The sequence below is a fragment of the Halichoerus grypus genome, chromosome 8, assembly GCF_964656455.1.
Source record: "Halichoerus grypus chromosome 8, mHalGry1.hap1.1, whole genome shotgun sequence".
Lineage (NCBI taxonomy): Eukaryota > Metazoa > Chordata > Mammalia > Carnivora > Phocidae > Halichoerus > Halichoerus grypus.
In genome coordinates this window covers 51184245-51199460 of record NC_135719.1, presented here as the reverse complement: position 1 = coordinate 51199460, position 15216 = coordinate 51184245, and positions in this window count along the sequence as shown.

Sequence of the window (15216 nt, the reverse complement as noted above, 5' to 3'; positions counted from 1 at the left end):
TGGTTCATCTCCCCCTCCAATTTCCCCCCCTTCATTTTTCCCTTCCTACTATCTTCTTTTTTTTTTTTTTTAACATGTAATGTATTATTTACTTCAGAGGTACAGATCTGTGATTCAACAGTCTTAAACATTTCACAGCACTCACCATAGCACATACCCTCCCCAATGTCCATCACCCAGCCACGCCATCCCTCCCACCCCCCACCACTCCAGCAACCCTCAGTTTGTTTCCTGGGATTAAGAATTCCTCATATCAGTGAGATCATATGATACATGTCTTTCTCTGATTGACTTATTTCGCTCAGCATAATACTTATTTCGCTCAGCATAATACTTATTTCTCTGATTGACTTATTTCGCTCAGCATAATGGGGTGCGAGATTTCATTGAGGAGCATAATACCCTCCAGTTCCATCCACGTCATTGCAAATGGCGAGATTTCGTTGTGTTTTTTTTATGGCTGCATAATATTCCATTGTATATATATACCACATCTTCTTTATCCATTCACCTGTTGATGGACATCTTGGCTCTTTCCATAGTTTGGCTATTGTGGACATTGCTGCTATAAACATTGGGATGCACGTACCCCTTCGGATCACTACATTTGTATCTTTGGGGTAAATACCCAGTAGTGCAATTGCTGGGTCGTAGGGTAGCTCTATTTTTAACTTTTTGAGGAACCTCCATACTATTTTCCAGAGTGGCTGCACAAGCTTGCATTCCCACCAACAGTGTAGGAGGGTTCCCCTTTCTACACATCCTCGCCAACATCTGTCGTTTCCTGACTTGTTAATTTTGGCCATTCTGAGTGGTGTGAGGTGGTATCTCATTGAGGTTTTGATTTGGATTTCCCTGATGCTGAGCGATGTTGAGCACTTTTTCATGTGTCTGTTGGCCATTTGGATGTCTTCTTTGGAAAAATGTCTGTTCCTGTCTTCTGCTCATTTCTTGATTGGATTAGTTGTTCTTTGGGTGTTGAGTTTGATAAGTTCTTTATAGATTTTGGATACTAGCCCTTTATCTGATATGTCATTGGCAAATATCTTCTCCCATTCTGTCGGTTGTCTTTTGGTTTTGTTGACTGTTTGCTGTGCAAAAGCTTTTTATCTTGATGAAGTCCCAATAGTTCATTTTTGCCCTTGCTTCCCTTGCCTTTGGCGATGTTTCTAGGAAGAAGTTGCTGCGGCTGAGGTTGAAGAGGTTGCTGCTTGTGTTCTCCTCTAGGATTTTGATGGACTCCTGTCTCACATTTAGGTCTTTCAACAATATTGAGTCTATTTTTGTGTGTGGTATAAGGAAGTGGTCCAGTTTCATTCTTCTGCATGTAGCTGTCCAATTTTCCCAACACCATTTGTTGAAGAGACTGTCTTTTTTCCACTGGACATTCTTTCCTGCTTTGTCGAAGATTAGTTGGCCATTGAGTTGAGGGTCCATTTCTGGGCTCTCTATTCTGTTCTATTGATCTATGCGTCTGTTTTTGTGCCAGTACCATACTGTCTTGATGATTATGTGCCAGGCATTTCTAATCTGCAAGAGGGCCATGTCAAAGAATCACCATGGCAACAGAGAGTGTCCCTGGTCTGTGTCACAACTAAGAGGATTATTTTCCCTCTTAAAGTGGGGATGTACGATCTCTAAGCAAATGGGTCATTTTTTTTTTTCTGTCTCTGACTTGACTAAGATGGGGATGGGACTGATGACGGTCAAGATGATGGTGCGGTCCAGGAGGGAGGGGAGCGAGCGTTCCTGCGTTCTCCCGGGTGTGCTGGGGCTGAGCACACAGATACGGCAAGGCGTGGGAGTGGCCGGTGAGGGATTGGAAGCTGTCTATAGGAATTCCCGTCCTCTGTGCAGCTCAGTCAGACTGACCCACACTGGGGACCTTGGAGAAGGTCCCAAACACTTGAGCCAGGGCCCTGAGCAAAGAGGGCAGAGCCCTGGGGTTGGGACAAACCTTCATGTGTCAGAAAAGTTCAGAGCAAGGGAAGAGGATGTGAGCCGAGCCTCTCCAGTGGGAGATGCCACTGCATAAGGGACTGCTGCCGGGAGTCAGGGCAGCCTTTATTGACCAGGGAGTGGATGTGTCCTCTCTAGATAGCTAATGCTTTCTGTACACTTACCACGTGCCAGGAGCTGACCTTTGTTACCCCATGGAATCCCTACCACATCCACGTAAAGCATGACACATAGGCACTCTTTTATTATTTTAGAGATGACAAGGCTGAGGCACAGAGAGGTTAGGTAACTTAGCCAAGGCCACACAGCTAGGCACAACTGGGATCTCCCAGCCACTGTGTTAAGATGGAGCAGCTAGTGAGTGGCAGAGCAGAGACTCAAACTCCAGGTCGTTTCCAGAGCTCATGTTTTTAACCAACAGTTTGTGGAGAATCTGTCTGAGCCTGGCAGATTGGCTAGAAATTAGGCAGGCAGAGGTAGGGAGAAGGACCTGGAGAGCAGAGGGAACCTCAGGGGCACGTGGTGGGGCCTGGGACATGCAAGGGGGGCTGCTGGTAACGGGGACAGGGAGGATGAGGGTGGTGGGTACTGCCAGAGAGGACAGGGAGTCCTCAAGTGTTTGGGGGCAGGGGACATCCCAGGGGTCACTGGATGAGCGCCTGACCAAAGGCTTGTTCTGTAACGTGCAGGTCGCGGAGAGCCAGCCTTGGCTTTATTTCCACCTGGTGTCTCCAAAATCCTTGTCTGGGGTCTTTTTCTGTCAAACCACAGCTCTCTCCTGAGTCTAAAACCCCGGTGCTCAAGAGTGACTCATGCTACAGAGCAGTGCGCCTGTGGGTTTCCATTTGAACCTTCTCTGCCCTGGACAGGATGCGATTGCAGCAGTTTTGCTAACCAACCCCCAGAGGAGGAGCCCCTCCCCGCCCCTCCCCTGCCCCGAGCTGGCGGCTGGCCTGGAGGTGGGGGCGGAAATGCCCTGCGGGGCTGGCACCTGAGGGGGGCAGGAATGGGCCCCCGCACTTGCAGCCACATGAGTTGCTTCCTGCCCGCTTGGGCCTCTCTCTGCTCTCGGTCTTATTTTTAGAAAGAGAAGTTTGATTCTGTTAAGCCCGGAACCGAATGTTGAAGAGAGGATTTCTGTGCTCACCAGGGGGTGAGCAGCCCGTGGCTCGGGGCACCCAGAGTGAGAAGGGGTTCCGACTGTGTTCTCAGCACCCTGATATTGCCGGGCGAGCAGGGGGAGCAGGAAGGGAGAGGCAGAAAGGCTCTGGGCACGAGGGAAGGTGGGAAGAGAAGAAAAGGCACAGTCCTTCCCTCCACAGAAGTCAGACCTTCCTGGAGAAGGCAGTCTCCTTCGAGGGAGCTTGGGCGCAAAGCTGAGAGGGCGCAGGGCCTGGGGGGGGGGGGGAGGGCACAGGGGCTCGGAGGGGAGGGCGCAGGGCCTGGGGCGTTGGGGGCAGGGTGCAGGGCCTGGGGCGGGATGTGGGAGGGCGCAGGGCCTGGGGTGGGGTGGGGAGGGCACAGGGGCTCGGAAGGGAGGGCGCAGGGCCTGGGGGGCATGTGGGAGGGCGCAGGGCCTCGGGGAGGGCGCAGCCCCTGGGGCCGGGCTCTGGGGGAGCGGGGCAAGCCGTTGGGCTGGAGCCCCAGGGTGGAGCAGGCAGATCATGAGGGGCCTAAGCCTGCAGGTGAGGGAGAGGGGTGGGGAGGGGGCCCATGAAGAGGGCTAACACTGGAGGGTAAGTAGAGGCAGAGGCCTCAGGGGCGCACGCCTGCCCCTCACCCTCACAGGCTGCTTCCAGGGAGGAAGGCCCTGAGGGGCCCCGGTTGGTTATGCGTCCTGGCCGGTTTTGACCACAGGGGGCAGTGTGGTTCCATGGGACACTAACCGAGCATTCTTGCTCTCCCTGAGGGAAAAGGGGCGTTTCTCAGGCAAATATGCTTAAGAAACCTCGTATTCAACAAGTGAGTACCTTAGGAAGTCTCTGTGAGGTGTCTCAGGCCCACTCAGATACTCGTGTACATCGGATATCCCCGAAGGACCATATGCCATATGATGTCCCTGCAACTTCTCAGGCCTTAAATTAAGCCCTTTCTTACCCCAGGATGCTGTGGGGGACAAATGTTCCAGGCAGCGTCGCTGGGGACACCCTGCTCTGAAGTCCCGTTGGAATGACCGTCTCCCCTCCCCACTTCTCACAGGCCGCGCACCGCGTGTAACGTTACCAGGGAAAGTTTCGTCTGTGACCAGCCTCGTCTAGGTCACCGGCAGGGATCACATCTTGTCACATGCAGCTGCCCCAGCTCCTGAAATGGAGCTGTGGACAGATGAGGTACTTCATCAACACCGATGGCCTGGGTGATACACTTTAGACCATGTCGTTTGTTTATGACCTGGGGATCAGCTGTTTAGAAGTCTGACTGATTTGAACTCAAATAAGACCAAAAAAAAAAGGAAGGAAGGTTTGTTCCCGAACAGTTCCTACACCCCATAGCTGCCCCCTTCCTTCCCCACCACTTCCCGTGGCCCCACCATGCCGCAGGGCAACAGGATTGATCTCACAGCCTCTCCACAGATTGCTTTCATAGGATTCCCTTCCCAACAGGAGCTACACAGAAACAACCTGATCCTAAATATCCTGAAACCTCCTGATAACACTCGCCATTGTTCGGCAAAATCCAGAAGATGGGCTCTGGCCAGAAGGGGGTTGTTAATGAAATACTAAAAGGACCTCAGATGCTGTGAGCTGATCCCCTTAAAATGGTGCCCATGGCCCAAATCCCAATGGAATGTGAAGGCCATCTGGAAGAAAAGGGAAAGGGGGGGAGGGGTTCTTAAATAAACCCAGAGTTTCCTCCTGCAGCTCCATTGCCCCAAGAGGACACCTGAAATTCAACTCCCCAATCCGTCCCTCCCTTGTTTTGCCTCAGAAGGCAGCACAGTGAAGTGAAAAGAACATACACAAGGGCTCTGGACTTCAGAGAGACCTGGCTTTGAGCAAGTCATTTCGCTTCCAAGCCCATGGGGGTGTACACAGGACATTGCACTTCACTCCCCAGCATCTGCTTACCCCCTATGGAGCTGCAGCAACATTTGGGGGCAGTTGACTCTAGTCAAGGTTGGGCCGACTGGTCCAAGGACACCATTCCTCCGGTTGGTGATGGGTTCTGGATGAGCGTACAACCTGATCTGGCCAAGAAGCTGGAAGGAAATGTCTGCTGAAGGCATGAGCCTCTCTCTCCCACAGCCATTGTGAAAAAAGAATCTGCTCCTGACCACAGCAGAGCCAGCCTCAGGATAGAGCCCGTCCCCAGGATGGACAGAGTGAAGACAACGAATCTATGTCTTTGGTGACACTGTCTGTCGGCTTGTCTAATTCTTCCAGAATTCCCAATCAATACTCAATCCATTCCTGCCCTGTCTAAAGCAGCTGAGTTGGACCTTCTGCCCACACCCTGTAGCTGACCCCAAACAGCAGTCATGGTGGAAAAGGCCCACAAGCATTTGGCCACATATTAGGTGCTCAGCAAAATTTTGCTTCCCCTTTCCCTCACACTTACATAAAAGCAATCTTGAAATGTGGCCAAAGAAAACCCCATTTCTTCCCCTTTCAAGAATTAACTGAAGTGCTCTCCTGTGGGCCTAACATGGTGCCAGACTCATAGTAGGTCTTCAGTAAATATTTGAATGACTCGTAACCCATGACACACATCTAGAGTATGATGTTGGTAATGCCTGGATTTCGGTTTATGGCTTGCTGGATGGGGGTGGAAAAGATAACAGACAAATTTGTTGCAGAGGTCTGAGTCCTGTTTCTAGACTCTGGGAGGAGCAACTGGAACACAAGTCTCCCCCCTCCCCCCCCAGCCCTTCCCCCACTTCCTCCACCCCCAGTCTCCATCCCTTCTCTCTCAGATAGACATCTGCCATTGGTGAGCTCAGGAGTCTGGCCAATCACCTACAAAGTAAACCATCTGAGGAATGTCTGGTATGCAGGGTATGCAGTATGGTGTAGGTTTGTTTTTTCTGTTCATCACTTGGCAAGGAAATCCTTCACTATTTTGTCTGGAGGCATTAGCATGGAGCTGAGGACCGACCAAGGGAGTGGAAGGTAGGGGGAAGGAGTAGGACAGTCTTCCCTCTTCTTTTGCTCCCAGGACTGCATGCACCATCCTTCACCTGCTTCCCCCCACCCCCACCCCACCCCCCAGGCGCCCTAGTAGAAGACAAAGTGAAACAGAAGTAGGGGTAGCAGCAGGGGAAGATGTTTCCCTGAAGAGGAGAGTAACTGGCAGCCACAGGGGAGGCCAGGGCAGGGAAGAGGCCAAGCCATTGCAGGACACAGATCAGTGCACTTCACCTTCAGTTCCTAGCTCCTTAGCTTTGTGCAGGGAACCAAATCCGGGCTGGGAGTTCTGAGACCTGGGTTCAAGTTCTGGCTGGGCGATCTTGGGCACATTTCTTGACGGATTTGAACTCAAATAGGACCAAAAAAAAAAAGGAAGGAAGGTCTTTATTTATTTTCATGAGGGAACAGGACTCCCATCTTCTGCCATGACTCCAACTGGGTCTGGATGGTGGACATCCCTGATGTTTGACAGCTACCAATATTTTTGAGTTTTAATTATATACGAGGAGCTCTTATAAGTACTTTATAAGTATAGTCATTTTTTTTATTATTTATTTGACAGAGAGAGACACAGCGAGAGAGGGAACACAAGCAGGGGGAGTGGGAGAGGGAGAAGCAGGCTTCCCACGGAGCAGGGAGCCCGATGTGGGGCTCGATCCCAGGACGCTGGGATCATGACCTGAGCTGAAGGCAGACGCTTAACGACTGAGCCACCCAGGCGCCCCATAAGTATAGTCATTTTCTTCGTCAGAGCTAACACTTATTAAGTGCTTGCAGTATGCCAATCACAGTTCTAAGAGCTTTATTTTTGTTGCCTCATATAGTCCTAACTACAAACCTACAGGATAGATACTAACCCCATTTTAGAGATGGGGAAATTGAGGCACAATAAAGTCAAATACTTCCTCCAAGTTCACACGGCTAAAGAAGAGCCGATTCAAGAAGTGAACCCAGGCTGTCTGGCTCAGAAATGTATCCTCAAACACCGTGCTCTATTGTTATTCATTACTCATTTTTCATTTTTAAAAAATGGGAGTATTATCTCCATTTTATGGATAACGAAACAGAGTGAGAGAAGTCATACAATTTCTCCACAGGCTTTACGTGGTAGAGCCAAGAGCCAAACCTAGATGTGTCATCAAAAGCTTTTCCACCACCATGGACTACCTCTCAGCAGACATACACAGAGAGAAGACTCTTCAGACTCCCAGGGAGATCACTGCATCCGGGTGGGTTTGATCTTGGAAGTCGCATTTGTAACCATGATGAGGGTGTCCAAATATGATTTGCAACAAAGTCAAAAACATGACTCCTGCAAATATGTGGCGAACATGTGCCAAAGATTTATTTCACTTATTAATGAAGGAGCCAGTAGAATGGCAAGGTGCATTCAAAAAACATAGAAAACCATTAAGCATCACTGAAAGAATGCTGGGATAAGATTGCAAATTGTTTACAAGATTGATTACCCTATAAGGCAACAAAAGTATAGCATTTGGGTTGTAATCTATTCTACTACACAAAATCATGGCGCCTCTATAAGAATCGTGTGCATGACTATTGGTCTCCTCCAATTTCACATAATACAATGTCCCAATTGCTAGTAAATAGAAGGTCAAAATAAAGGCATATATCCCTAGGGAATGAGATGAGCCCCAAACGGCTCTGTTAAATCATACCCCAGACAGTCATTCTTTTGCCTAACTCCAAGTTTTGGGTACTTTGAACACAGGGCAGTGAGCTGATGACTGCCCCCCCCCCCTCCCCACAAAGCTGTTGTAACATGATGTTGTAAAGCATGGTGTTTAGGATTAGGAGACCACTGGGTTCAAATTGCGGCCCCGCCATTTTGTGCACCTGTGCAAATCTCTATACCCTGAGCCATAGTTTCATCATCTGTAAAGATTTTTTTTTTTTAATTAGGATAACAATATTCTCTCTTCAACCTCACAGAATTTGGGGAAGGATCCCGTAAGAGTGAAGACAGCAGGACTGGGTCAGTTATTATTCCAGCTTCTGATTTAAGGGGAACGAGCCAGTGGCCATCACGGGAGGTCCTTGAGGGAGAACTTCTAATATAGTGGGATACATTGCTCAGCGCCTAGATCTCTCTGATGCGCCGGCAAACACAGGTGCCTCCCATGAGTATGTGCCACCTGCCGACCGAGCCAGCAAAACAAGGATTGCAAAAGACTCTGGAGCCCTGAGTCATGCTAAGGAGTCAGAACTGCAGTAAGGGTGCTTTTGACAATGAAGCTTTGGAGAGAGACACAATGACCCTGAGTCATTTCACCGGCTGTCCCAGGGTGAGCTCAGAAGCAGACCTAGGTCACAGTCTTAGCCAGGGTTTGGCAAACTTCTCCCCCAGATGGCAGAGACTGTAGCCTGGGCAGGCCACATACAGCCTCTGTGGTTGTATATTCTTTATTTTTAGTTTTAGTTTTGTTTTTTACAACTTTTTTTTTTTTTTTTTTTTTAGTTCTACAGCCTTTTTAAGATGTAAAAGCTCAGCCGCCTGAGTCTGGCCCGCGGGCCAGAGATTGCCGACCCAGATGTCAGCGGCTTTGGCGTGGAGAGAACTGTCCCCGAATCCAGCTCTCTTCACCTTCCAGCTGTGTGAGCTCGGGCAAGCGTCCTCACCCCTCTGAGCCTCAGTGTCCTGGGTGATGACATTCTCTCACGAAATACCTGCCGCTCTTCTACTACCTTGCCGAGCATAAAAGAGTGTTTATGAGGCTGAAATAAAATGAAAAGGCCCTGGTACGTGAAAAGAATGTGGCATAAGGCAGGTCTGCTATTGCTTGAACCCTAAGGTCTCTGGTGAGGCTGGTTTCTCCTGCCATTATCCTCCTGTACGCTTACCAACGCTTCCCTTTATGGCATTTTCCTGTGGCCATAAGAGCAGAACTGTGCAACATTTATGCTAAAATCTCCAAGGGGATTTTTTGTTTTTAATCTCAAAGGCTGAAGATTAACTCTTATTAAGAAACAAATTCCTGCTCCCATCATGGGGATTCAGACCTAGGGCAGTTCTGAGCTGGAGATACCCAGGTAGTCACTAATTCTCTGCTTTATCCCCAATTTGTTCCTGAAAAGACTTGATAAAAAAAAAATCATTACATGATTTAACATCATTTAAAGGAAATTCCTCTGTGTGTGGGGGGGAAGGGGGTAAGGTTTTCTGTTTGGTTGGTTTGGGTTTTTTTGTAAGAGGAGAATTCTTCTACAAAGAGAATAATGTGGTTTGCAAATTTGGATTTTGGCATATCTGGTTTTCTTAATTACGTCTGTAACTTCGGCTACTGTTTCTTTAGTGACAGTTCCTGAATTCCCACAGATGGAGTTTTTACTGTGTGAAAACAGACTCTTTGGTACGTAAGATGAAAGCAGAAAATCTCTCTTCAGCACCGCCATGCCAGCCGCCGTTAGACCAGATCACATACGCTATCTCGTTTGCTACTGTCAAAAATTCTGCGACATGGGTGGTACTGTCCCCATTTTGTAGATAAAGAGACTGAGGTGCAAGCAAAGGGGTAGACATGGCCCAGCTTTGTCTGACTCCAGGGCAAGTGCTCTTTCCAAGTCAAAAAGCATGAGATTTTTCTCATCATTGAAAAACCCAGAGAGAAGAACTCCATGCTCCACCCCTGCATCCCCTCGCCCTAAATGCCTTCAGTCAATCCAGATTCTAGGTTGACATGAGAACAGTTTACATTAACCCCGTACTCCTTTTGTATTTTGAGAGAAGGAGCTGGGCTGAACACAGAGAGAACACCCATGTGACCGGCCTCCCCCAAGCAACTGGAAGCCCTCACCAGCCTGGGTCAGTCAGGTCCTCACCCAAGCCCAGGGAGGCTACAAAAAGGAGTGTGTGTGGTTTAGATGTGTCCAAACTTCCCTCTGAATCCCAGCACTGTGCTCACCGGCTGAGTCTCATGCTCTGCTGTCTGCATCACATGGTGACCAGGAGGGACACAGCTGTCCTTGCCTATAAGGGACCGCTCATAATTGTGATTTCCTGATCAGTGGATGCTCTCCCAAAGCCCCCTCTGCCCCCACCCCACGCACACCCTGTGAATCTGGAAGGATGTTTTTAACATTTTTTAAAGATTTTATTTATTCATTTGTCAGAGAGAGAGAGCACAAGCCGGGGGAGCGGCAGGCAGAGGGAGAGGGAGAAGCAGGCTCTCCGCTGAGCAGGGAGCCAGATGCAGGGCTCGATCCCAGGACCCTGGGATCATGACCTGAGCCAAAGGCCGACACTCAACCAACTGAGCCACCCAGGCGCCCCGGAAGGATGTTTTTAAAGTGAAATTTCAGATCCAGGCTCTGACCTGGCCACTCCGGTCGGTCTCAGTTGAGTGTCCGTTGCTTGCCACCAAGTAAGTCCTGAGGAATGACAGGCTTACCACAGAGCCTTGCCTGGTGAATGGCAAGTCTGCGAGAGCTGTCGCTATGTGTGGTTGTTAATAGTGTCTTCGTCTGTTTCCCCGGAGTCAGCACGGTGCTCTGCGCGGGGTAGGTGGTTGCGAAGGTTGACCAGACTGACCGCAGAGGGGGCTTGGGAGGTAGCCCGCAGCTCTGGTGCTCCACCATGCCAGTTGTTGCGCTGTTCCAGTCTTGCTGTCAAGTCTAGCTCATGGTGGGGCGCCCGTGGGGCTGATACATGGCCATGGGGACGCGAGAGACGGCAGTGGCTACTGTTGACGGGGTGCATGCCATGTGCTTGGAACCAATCCAGGAATCAGTAAGCCTCTCAAGGGGGAGGAAGTTTGGTCGAGACAGGGAAAATCATAGAAGACTTTCCGGGAAGGCTTATGTAGTCATCTAACAAATACTTACTGAACGAGGCAAACAAATATCGCACTGACAAGAGCAGGGACTCAGAGTCCGAGGACCTGTCTTCCTGACCTTGGCTCTGACACCCTCTCCGAGCCTCCACCTCCCCAACTTAAAGTGCTTTCTAAATATGCTAGCTTTCCTTCCTACATAGGGGTGCCGTGAAGGTAATGTCCCTGGCGAACTCCCAGCATCCCAGCCCTGCTATGGCCCTTTCTGCAGGTTTTCGGGGGTGGTAGCAAAATGGTTACGAACCAGGCTGCCTGTTCAACTCCTTCTCTGCCCCGTAATAGTCTTTGTGCCTCAGTTTCCCCACTTGCAAGAGAAGAATCAAACTGGTACCTATGCCAGGGGTTGTTGGGGAGATTTAAATGCACAAGTCCACCTAAAAGGCCTAGAATAGTACCTGGCCCATAGAAAGGGCTTGCTATGGGCTAACTAACCATCATTATACTATTGTATAATATACACTTGTCTGTCTAGAGCAGCACGTTCAGGAGCTCAGAAATATCGCTGCACCAAATGAACAACAGCTAATGTTTTTGTCATGTCTACAGTAAGCACTTTATATATATTAACTTACACAATCATCATACAACCCTATGAGGTACAACTTAGCATTCCCATTTTCCACATGAGGAGACTGAGGCACAGAGAGGTTCAGTACGTTCCCCAAAGGCCCAGAGCTACAATGTGGCAGAGTCAACAACATTGACTCTTTCTTCTGATAAATATTTATTTATCAGAATATTTACCAGATTATGCAGTTAATATATATTCAAGGTAAAAAATTTGAAACTACAAGAAAGCATACTAATAAAAATCAACTTACATTCTACCACCCAGAGATGAACATTGGGTCAACCATCTTTTTCTGCATGTGCTGGGTCTGTGTTTCTGTGTGTGCCTAGTACTTGCATAGTGAGATCATGGCGTAGATGCATTTTTTCTTTATCATAAACACTGTTATGGGTTGAATTGTGTCCCCCCCCACATTTATATGTTAATGTTCTAACCCCCAACACCTCAGAATATGACCTTAGTTGGAAATGGGGTATTTACAGCGGTAATGGAGTTGAAGTGAAGTCATTTGGGTGGGCCCTAATCCAGTATGACTGGTGTTATTATTACAAGGGGAACTGTGGACACAGATACGCATAGAGGGAAGAAGATGTGAGGAAGCATCTTCTCCAAGCCAAGGAAAGAGGCCTGGCACAAATCCCTCCCTCACAGCCCTCAGAAGCGACCAGCCCTGCCGACACTTTGATCTCGGGCTTCAGGCTTCCAGAACTGTGAGAAAATACATTTCTTTGTTAAGTCACCCAATCTGCATATTTTGTCACAGCAGCCCTAGAAAGGTAATACAAGCACCCTTCAGTACTTTTTTGATCTCTGCTTACTTTCTTGCACCTTATCTCCAACACCCTCCCCCCCCTTTCTTCCCCTACACTGGTTTCCACTCCATTGGATCCAACATGGTGCAGGGCCCGTGGGATTTTTCTAATGGATCCTAATTGTCTCTAATTTCTACCAGGTCCTACTCTGGGTGATGGGACCAGAAAGACTTTCAGAAATTGCTCAGGAGTATCTCGATATGGTCCACATCTGACCCCTACCGAGGCCTCGACTTTCCTGAAAGAAAGTCAGGATTATGGAGAAGCTGGAAGGGAACTGTTCCCAGCTGCAGAGTAGTGGAGGAGAAAGGGTGTCCACAAGCCATTGTGAGTGTTTCAGAAAATCCTAATAGACCTCATAGCTTTTATTTTTAACAGAACCAAATTAAGTACCAGAACAGCTGTCCAGGTAGCCAACTGAACTAATTCAGAAAGATGGGGCCACTTAACTCCAGTCTCCCAGTACGTCTCCCTATTGAGCTGCTGAGAGGTAAGTGAAGTGGACAGCATTGTCTAGGAGCAGTGGGGGTAGAAGATCCCTCTGTCGAGCCTCTTGGTGGCCCATGTGAAGAACTGCCCCATGCAGTCACGGCAAGCACCGGCAGCCCCGAGCCCTGCGGGGCCTGTGTCGGTCGGCAGCACGTGACCCAACAGTGGTGCCTTCGTGGCGCCCATCACTGGAATGCAGCTGGCCAAGTTTGAAATCCTCGATGCCTTCCAGGAAGTGATCAGCTGAGCATCAGCAGAGGCAACAAAAGAGAAAACGAAATCTATGAAGGTCAGTTAATAAAAAGAGAAAACATTGAAAGCCACACGAAAGGACTTGGTAACTACGGCCATCTGTCCTTGGTGAGCATGAGACTCAGGCCATCCACTTAGGAATGACAGAGACATGGGTGGGCGTTTATATACGCAGCTCCATGTAACAAAAGAAAAGTCACCATTACCAAGGCCTGGGGCTGAGGAGTTAGAATCTTTTTTTTTTTTTTTTAAATATTTTATTTATTTATTTGACAGAGAGAGACACAGCGAAAGAGGGAACACAAGCAGGGGGAGTGGGAGAGGGAGAAGCAGGCCTCCCGTGGAGAAAGGAGCTCAATGCAGGGCTTGATCCCAGGACCCTGGGACCATGACCTGAGCTGAAGGCAGATACTTAAGAGACTGAGCCACCCAGGCGCCCCGAGTTAGAATCTTTTAACACGCAAAGGCTCGGGTTGGGGCTGGGAAGAAATGAGTGATGAAATGCGGCTGTGATGGTGCAAAGGTTGGAACCCACTGAATCCAGGGATGGGGACACAAGGGGAGGAAGATGAGCCAAGGGCAGTAAATAGAAAACCTCCTATGCGCCCGGTCTCGTGCTAGGCCAGTGGTTCTCAGACTCTGTGATCTCAGGACCCCTTTACACTCTTAAAAATTATTGATGACCCCCTAGAGCTTTGTATGAGTGGGTTCTATCTATTGACATTTACCACTTTATAAATCAAAACTGAGAAAAATTTAACAACAAGAAAACCCAGCACACGTTCTACGAGCCAGTCAGAGCCAGGAGCCTTTGGAAAACTCTACTGTACCCTTGTGAGAGTGAAAAAGGCAAATAACATCTTAGAATTTTCTTTTTTTTAAAGTAAACTCTATGTCCAAAGTGGGGCTCAAACTCACTACCCCAAGATCAAGAGTCACACACTCTACCGACTGAGCCAGCTGGGCACCCTGATATCTTGGAATATTCAAGAAAGTAGTTTTGACCTTGCAGCCCTCCAAGGGTCTGGGAGACTCTCTAAGGCCCCTGGATCACACTTTGAGAGCTCCTGGGCTAGACTGCTCTGTCTAGATTAGCTCATTGAAATCTCTTCCCCTGAAATGTATAGGGTTACTATTCCCATTTTCCACATGAGAAAACTGAGCGCTTGAAAGGTCTAGGAACTTGCCCTAGGTGACAACGGCTATCAATGAGCAGACCAGGCTTCAGCCCTGCTCTGACCCCGGAGCCTGCGTTTGAATCGGACTTGACCAGCGGCAGGGCCAGGCCCGGGAGGGGAGCAGCTAGGCAGTCTTCAGGCGTTCATGAGGGACCACACGGTGGGAAATACAGACCTTCCCACCAGGGAGCTGACTGGCCATGAGGAGCCGCTGGGGTGTCCAGGCTGAACCCCACTCCGTGTGCCTGCAACATGGGCACAAACCTCTGACCGTCTGGTCTGGGGAGGGAGGGACCTGGAGATGTGGCAGGAATGAGCCAGTGGAGAGGGGGGCTGCCAGGCGGAGGGCTCGGTGAGGCACATCCCCGAGGGGCTGGGCTGGGCTGGGTGAGGCCTGAGGGTCAATCACCGCAGGGACTGACTCCCTCCCCAGGCCTGAGCGCTTGTCCTGGATCTGGGCAGGAACCTCAGGGTCACAGTGAGCGGAGGGCGGAAGATGGTCTGCACGGCCTGAGCAGAAAATAGCTCTGTTCTGGCTAACCCGCACGGGTGAAGGATCAGCCCGGAGAATCTGGGGACTTTTCCAGGACCATAATAGGTGATTTCATTCCAAAGCCTGACATTGGGAGTATCACTGAAATCCGCCGAGAGAGCGAGAGTTTTATATTAGAAGAGCATTCCAGAGCTACTGCTGGCCTTCCGCTGGGGAGCTCTGCTTCCAATCTCAGAGATGTCAGTTTTAAAGGCACAGGAGCTCAGTGTTCTGCAGCAGGGCAGCGGGGCGGAGGGGCCCACCGTGGCCAGCTTCCTCCCCGCCCGTGCTCAAGGCCGCGCCCAGACCTCCGACTCTGGGGCCCCTGTGCTGCTCCCCAGCTCCCAGGTGGGCTTGGGGAACATCCAGCCTTGAAATTGGGGGTGCCCTTGGCTACCCATTCAGACCCTTCCACGGAGGGGGTGTCCACACCTTCAGACTTGCTC